General features: G+C 40.4%; 1 pseudogene; it reads left to right on the forward strand.

The window, feature by feature from the left end:
- Positions 1-4,260: 4,260 nt before the first annotated feature.
- On the forward strand, positions 4,261-5,337 carry LOC103697159 (annotated as a pseudogene).
- The last annotated feature ends 2,249 nt before the right edge of the window (positions 5,338-7,586 follow it).

Genomic DNA, 7,586 nt, shown 5'->3' on the forward strand with positions numbered 1-7,586 from the left:
AAGAAGAAGAGAAGAAAAAGAGAGGAAGAACACTTACCGGTCCTCGGCCACAGCTGCCATCGGGCCAGAGGCCTTCCTCCCTTCTCCTGCTTCTCGGTGGGGGAGGGTTTAGACAACCCCTCTTTCCACTGAAGAAAAGAGGGGAGAGAGTGACGAGGGAGAAGAAAAGAAGAAGAAGAAGAAAAGAAGAAGAAAAAGAAGAGAGAAGAAGAAGAAAAGAGAGAGAGAAAAGAAAAATCAAAAAATAATAAATAAATAAATAAATAACAAGAGAGAGAGTCCTACCCTTGGGGCAACCATTCTCTCTCTACTGGATTTGTAGATCCAAGGCCGACTTACCCAGTCGGGACCCAAAGTTTGCTTAAGCCCATTTCGGATTGCTTAAAGTTTTAATTAATTTTAAATGGTGAATAGCAAGTGATTTATTTTAAAATGATTTTGATAGGTGCAACGGAGTGCTCAATTGAATTTAGGGACTTTGGGCAAACAAATGTAAGTGAATCTTCTACTCTTTACAGATTTTCAAACTTGTAAGTAATCTTGTACTCCTTTAGTAGTTTTTGAACTTGAAAGTGGAATATTATACTCCTTACTAGTTGCAAATTTCTATTTATTTTTTTGGTATTAAAAAAATATGAAATAGTGTTAAATTTGATGATATCATTTTTTTTAAAATTAAGAATTAAGCATACGATATTATGAAACTCATAATTTAATGCGAATTAATGGATCCATGATTGTTTACCGTTAAGCACTATTTGTGAACTATAAACTCCATATTAAGAAAATTGTATTTTTGATGTGAAGAAATAATTTCATGATTATTCTACTATTAAATGCTTATGGGTTATGAACTTTATAAAGACATTTAATGTTTTATTCATGCATGATACAAGAAAATATAATATAAGAAATATGACTTAAGAAAGTTGTCTTAATAACTCTATGGTCCCTAAAAGTGGGATAAATTGACATTCAGTTTTTACGATCCTTCTAGCAGGTAATAGTAGTAGGCATACGACTCTGCCAGCGGGTAATAGTAGTTGGCATACGACCCTGCCAGTGGGTAATAGTAGTTGGCATACGACCCTACCAGAGGATAATAGTAGTTGGCATACGACATTACCAATAGGTAATAGTAGTTGGCGTTTGTCGATTACAGCCTTGTCACAGGTATGATAGTGACCTTAGCATTAGTATGAGAGTAGTAATTTGATCAATGATAAATGATTCATGATTTTATGATATACACGAGAAACTATGTTTCATGAATGATATATTATGACTTGTTTTAATATACTGTATTATGAAATGCTTTATTTTGTAATATCTGTTATTTTCTTTAAATGATGCATTGACATGAAAAAATTTATGCTTGATCCGGTAAGGTAGTGAAAAGGTTACTTACTGAGCTATGTCACTCATATGCCTCTGTTTTATTTTTTCTCCCTATGCAAATAAGATTAGTAGGGGTTGGCTTAGAGGTCACACTAGCAAGCTTGATAATATTGTGGAAAAGTTTTAGTAGTGTAGCTAATGATGGGTCGGGCTTGATGTTAGATTTTAGATGTTTTGTACTCCTTTCTTTTTGATTAGTAAACATAATTGAACAAATTTCATCAGGCTATATGAAAGAAGATTGTTATTTTAAGCTTTGTCTTATCGTAGGCAATACTTTACAATAGCACGGCTATGTCATTTTCTGGATCTGAGGCATGACAAAACAAGTACCAGATCTGGGTCGTGACATGTCTACTTTAAAACCAGAATCAAAACTTAGATAATTATAATATAGATAAGTCTTCCATATTCCTCCCTTTCTTAAAAAAAAAAAAAAACAAATAAAAGATTTATTGACAACATGACAAATGTAGAAAAGTTTCTAATATTCCATCATTGTTATTGTCACAATGCCGTCTTCCATTGGCTGACCACCAAAATCACCATCCAGTAATGGCATGAAACATTACCTAGCTACCATTGCACATACTAATTGAATAATGTGCCTGTAGCTTAAATACGTCTTCAGAATTAGATCATCAATAGAGTTTAGAAGAATGGAAGGATTTCAATTGGTTCTTAAAGAAGGTTCGGTTTTGGAAATCATTAGCCTGCTAGAAGCTCCAACGAGACTGCTTTCCGATTGGTTTGCTTTGTAACGAAAGAATGTTAATTTTGTTTGGTAACCAGGATGGTGATAGCATTTGAAATTCCTCGAATCTGCCTCAACTTCCAGCTTTTCTTAACCTACTAACAACTCTATAGGACCTTTCTGGTTGCATAAGACGCATAAAAGCCTAACATAAAATGGAAATAAGGACTCATTCAGCAGTGATGCCACCCCAGAGATGTCATCCACATATAATTTAGTAAAAATGAAAAAAAGGACTTAATTGCAAAATTTCAGTTGTCACATCTTTCCATGAAAAGGGATATCTAACACCTTAGAATTGACCATATAACATGACATATATCCATAAAGAAGTTGGAATAACCATTAACCAATTCCAAGGAATATAGAAGAAATAAGTGTGCAGTCATCTTGACAAAATCATAGACTCAAATAAGAATATAAATATAATTGAGAGTGGACTTCATGTTCTATGACATGATGGATGGATGAAAGCATGGGATCAAATCCTACAGGATATAAGTGTGAAACATGGAAAATTTAACTTATTGCCATGTTGGCGTTTGTCTAGAAGATCAAAGTAGTCCTTGTCCAAACCAGCAAGGAAACAAATGTATGCATGAAAGGTACACATCACCTGCAAGGGCCAGATCAACTCCACCAACTAAAACTCATTGTCACCCTTGCATGCTCATGAGCAGACATGAGAGAGGGGTAAGTCGTCATACATGAAGTCTTCAAATTGTTTGCAGGTTAGTCATGCCCGAGAATTCACCCCATGCAAGACCCAACCTAAAATTTGTTTAGTATGTGTTTCAGAAATGTCAACATATTGTATTTCGGGTTTCGTATGTGTTTCGAGAGGCGAACAGTGTTGTGGACTAGATCGCCTCCTATGCAGCCCATCATTTCGAGTCTATATTTTGGGGTACTTGCGATCGTGTGCCGTAAGCATTAGATCGTGTTTTGTCTTGTGATTGCTCTGGGTTCTCTCATCGACGATTGTAGTGAAAAGCCAGTTCACCAAAAGAAAGAAAGAAAGAAATAAAGAAATGTTAACACGATTGTCCTTGTTAAGATTCTGAAACCCATAAAACTAGAAAATAGTAGTTAAGAATCTGAACAAATTATCTTTCTAAAATATTCTACATAACCTATTGTTTATCCATCTTGAAACCATAAAAACCCACCTATGTATGAAATAACCAAACTCTAAGACTTAATTTGGGGAATGCATGTAGCATAGACTTGAGATCCAAGAGACCTGTATCTGTAGTATCTCATTTCTACAGATATTGCAATCACATCGGACTCTAAATTGCACCAGAATCCCCCATGGGGAGAATAGAAACTTTATGGATCAACGAAAAGAACTCTGTCATGTAACACAAAATGACACATGTATTGCAAACAAAAGGTGATACTCTTAACAAATACCGTAGAAGCCATCATTAACAGAATCATATAGGTTTTGGGATATTTTCTAGCTTTGGCTAGAATTATGGACCCTTTTTGACCTGTTGCCCCCTACTTTTTCCTGCTAGAAGGTAAATGTGAGGGGGAACCATTATTTCCCTCTATCCTCCAGCAAGGAAGAGTTAGGCAACCTAACTCTTTCATCAAAAAAAAAAAAAAGACAAATCAGGATAAACGATATGATAAGACTGCTTGACTTTTTTTATTATCCATCTTCACTAAGAAAGTAAACAAAAAAATCTTAGAAATGGAAAAAAAAAAAAAGGGAGACGAAGCAAGAAAGAAACAATGTAGAAATAATGTACGAGACTAACTTGAACAAAAGAAATTTGCTGAAGAAGATTCTTTCCTTTATTCTGAAGATATATATATTTATATATATTTATGGAGCAATCTACGATGTATACAATTATCAACAAAAACATGGATGCTAATTAAATTGGGAGGCATTCCCGTATACTGAAATTAATATATAGTCAGAGACATTATATCATGAATCCAAAATCACAAAAATAACATGTATGCTACAAGATATTTTAGTTATTGACCAGACGATGCCAATAACGTAGTTGGTGAAGTCATTGGGGTTGGTACAAGGGCCGAGGCTCAAGTCTTACCCTTCAGCCAAGGCAGACAAGAAGTCAAGGCCAAGCACACGGCGAGTTTCACACCGTCAGACCATTTCACATACATTTTCCCACTAATAACAGGTTTGTGTTATGAGATTGTTGGCGATCACTGCACTACCCATGACATTTTGTCAAACGAAAAGCTAGTTGAATCCTTCAAATCAAACCCAAAAGCATCACGCGTAAATGATTTATATAACACAAACACGAAGGTCATCCTCCTGTCCCACCAAACCTCCAAGAATCCATGGAAACCCAGACCATGGCAAGACAGCTCCTCCTCCTCCTCCTTTGCTTAGCCCTCTTCTTCCTTTCCCCATGCCGCTCCGACCCCGATCCCCTCCAGGACTTCTGCGTTGCCAACCTTCGAGCCAGCGACGTAGCAGTCGATGGATTCCCTTGCAAACCAACCTCCAGCGTCGTCGCCGATACTTCTTCTCACCGTGCTCTCGAAGAAGGCAACACAACAACAGTTTCGCTCCAACTTGACCTCCGGAAATGTCCTCAGCTTCCAGGCCTTACACCACTTGGGCTCTCCATGAACCGAGTCGACTTCGCCCAGGAGGTGTCAACCCCCCTCACTCCCACCCCCGTGCCGCTGAGCTTGTGTTTGTTGCCAAGGGTCGGTTGCTTGTGGGATTCATCAGCACCAGCAACGTATTCTACTCTAAAGTTGTGAAAGCAGGTGAGATTTTTGTGATCCCCCAAGGGGCTCATGCACTTCCAGTATAACATGGGGAAGAAGAAGGCGCTCGCGATCACGGTATTCAACAGCCAGTTGCCCGGGGCCGTGGTTGCTCCGCTCTCTTTATTTGGATCGAAGCCTGCGATACCAAGCCAGGTGCTGGCCAAAGCTTTCCAGGTTGATCAGCAGTTTGTTGATCTAGTAAAGTCCAAATTTGGAAACTAGGCTGCTTCCTCAGCTCCTGCGACTGCCAAAGAGGCTGCTCCTTTGCTGCTGCTGCTGCTGCTGCTTGCTCTTCTTTATTGGAAGACCAAATACTTACTGATTGCCTTGTTGGCTCGTGGCCTTATAAGAATTCCTCCTATTTGTTACCAAACAATTATTTGAAAATATGAATTTATTATCTTCTGATGGAATATGGTGACTGAGTATTTCCTGTATGTTATGAATTTTTCATCCCCTCTTCTGGACGTTGAAAGCCTCTGTTTCACAAGAATACAATGGAGTTTGCTTAAAAAAAGAATAATTAATAGAGTTTGGATCATATACTATCCTATGACAGCAAGGGGGGCAGACAAGTGAAGAAACGAGGCTTTTGGCAAATCAACAATTATTACTTGTGATGTAAAAGGATATAAAGATTATATAAGGGATGTCGCAACCATTTCCAATTCTCCAGCTATAGGCTTATTTGGTACTGTTTTTTTCTTTTAAAAAATAAAAATATGGAGTCCAACGAAAAAAATATATTTGGTAATCTTGTTTTATTTCTTTTTTTTAAAATAATTTTTATTATTTTCGGAAAAAATGAAAGTGAAAAATTTCACCTCCATTTTTTTAAAAAATAAAATTTCACCCTTCTCCTCCTAAACTCTTTCTTCTGCCCAATCTTGTCTACAGACCCATCTTTCCTACTCAATCATACCGGCTCTCCAAAACTCACCGATCATCTTTCGGCCTAGGCCTGATGCTGAGTTATCCTCAGGTTGTGTCGTCGATTCCATCCCCACTTGCTTTTCTTTTGTTGCTCCTTTGATTGTCCTTTCAGCTTCATCCTCCTCCTCATCACTACCCCACGTTATAAAAGAGAAAAAGACAATCCGAACATACTCTCTCTTATTAAAAATTTTAAAAAATAGAAACAGAAATTATATTTTCAAACTCCTTTAAAAAGAATGACAGCATGCCAAACTTTGATGTAATGGGAAGTCGGAAACTTTATTTCCTGTTTTATTAAATCAAGAAAGATTGTACACAGCATCACATAACAGAAAGCAAAAGAGATGTTGCTACTGGGACAAGCCACAATTTAAATTATAAGCATGCAACTATCCAAATTATTTAGCAAATCTTCTCGCAACCATTTGAAATTTGCCACATATGGGGTCTCACCAGCCAGGGATATGCCCCTAATTATTCCGTTACTCGTTGGATGTGGCTTCATCGCAGGGATCTTGTTGGAAACTGTGCGATCATATCATTATTAAAAGAATGACGGAGCGGCGGAGGACCGGCGAGAGAACAGAACAATGAACACCACGACGAAAGAGGAGCATGGAGATCATGGAGATCGGCAACAACAGGGCATCGAGAAGCCATTGTGGTCTTCGGTGGCCAAGGCACCCCCACGGCGATCCAGTGGACCTCGTTCGAGATCTTCCAAGCCAAACTCCGGCGAAATCAAAGCATCTTCAAGGAAGTTTTGGAGCTGCCGTCGGAGAGGATCAACAAAGCCCGGCGAGCTTGGGCAGCGACGACCCTCCTAGCCCGGAGCCTCAGGCGCCTGGTCCCTATTGATCGGATTGTGAAGGAAATCCGGTTTAGGGCTCGGATCACAAAGGTCGAGGTTTTCCCCTGGCAGCAAGGCACTAGCTGTCTGTTTCAAGAAGGAGAGGAAGGACGCGTGCTCCGGAGCGACCTTTGGTTGGTGGTGGGCAGCTGTTGGTGTGGAGAGGTGGCGCTCTTTGTGCCCAGTGTCCATGAGGTCACCAAGGTAGTGGCGTGGTGCTATGCTGGCGCTTCCACTCGAGTTTTGGGATTGGGAGTCGATCCTCGACTCGTCGGAGTGGACGCCCCCTGGCAACGGCCGATGACAGATGCAGATGGCGCTAGGGTTTGCTAGGGTCAAAATAGAAATGATGCCCTACAAACCCTTGAGGCCCAGGGTCTCCTTCAAGGTGAGACGGGGAAGATATGGCAGGTTTCACCTTGAAACCTGTCGAGAGTCTGCTTCAAGGCGGTGCCTCGGCCATGGAAGGAAGAAGTGTGCCCCTTGCCTCCGACATCCGGGGAGGGATCATGCATGGGTGTGAGGGTAGAGCAACCTCTATAAGCCCGATTGATTCAGGCCCGATCAGAGCAACCAGCCGGCGTATGGGCCATGCGTTGATCACCAGTCGGACCCGCAAGCCAAAGCCGGCCGGTCAGAGTTAAGAAGAAGATGGCCATTAAGTCGAGCGCAGAGTCAACCCGGGGTCCAACCGCCAACAACTAGGTGTCAACCAGGCCGAGCCGATCGAAGTGGCGCGCGGGTCGACGAGCAGCAGAAGTAGCCGTTCCGACTAGAAAGCGCAGATGTTGGATGATCTCTGATGACTCAGCCTTCCCGTCAGGTACGCTCTTTTAGACCCATTTGTTACTTGCGAGTTGGAGCCGACCAACCCAG

This window comes from Phoenix dactylifera, unplaced genomic scaffold (genome assembly GCF_009389715.1).
Source record: "Phoenix dactylifera cultivar Barhee BC4 unplaced genomic scaffold, palm_55x_up_171113_PBpolish2nd_filt_p 000076F, whole genome shotgun sequence".
NCBI lineage: Eukaryota > Viridiplantae > Streptophyta > Magnoliopsida > Arecales > Arecaceae > Phoenix > Phoenix dactylifera.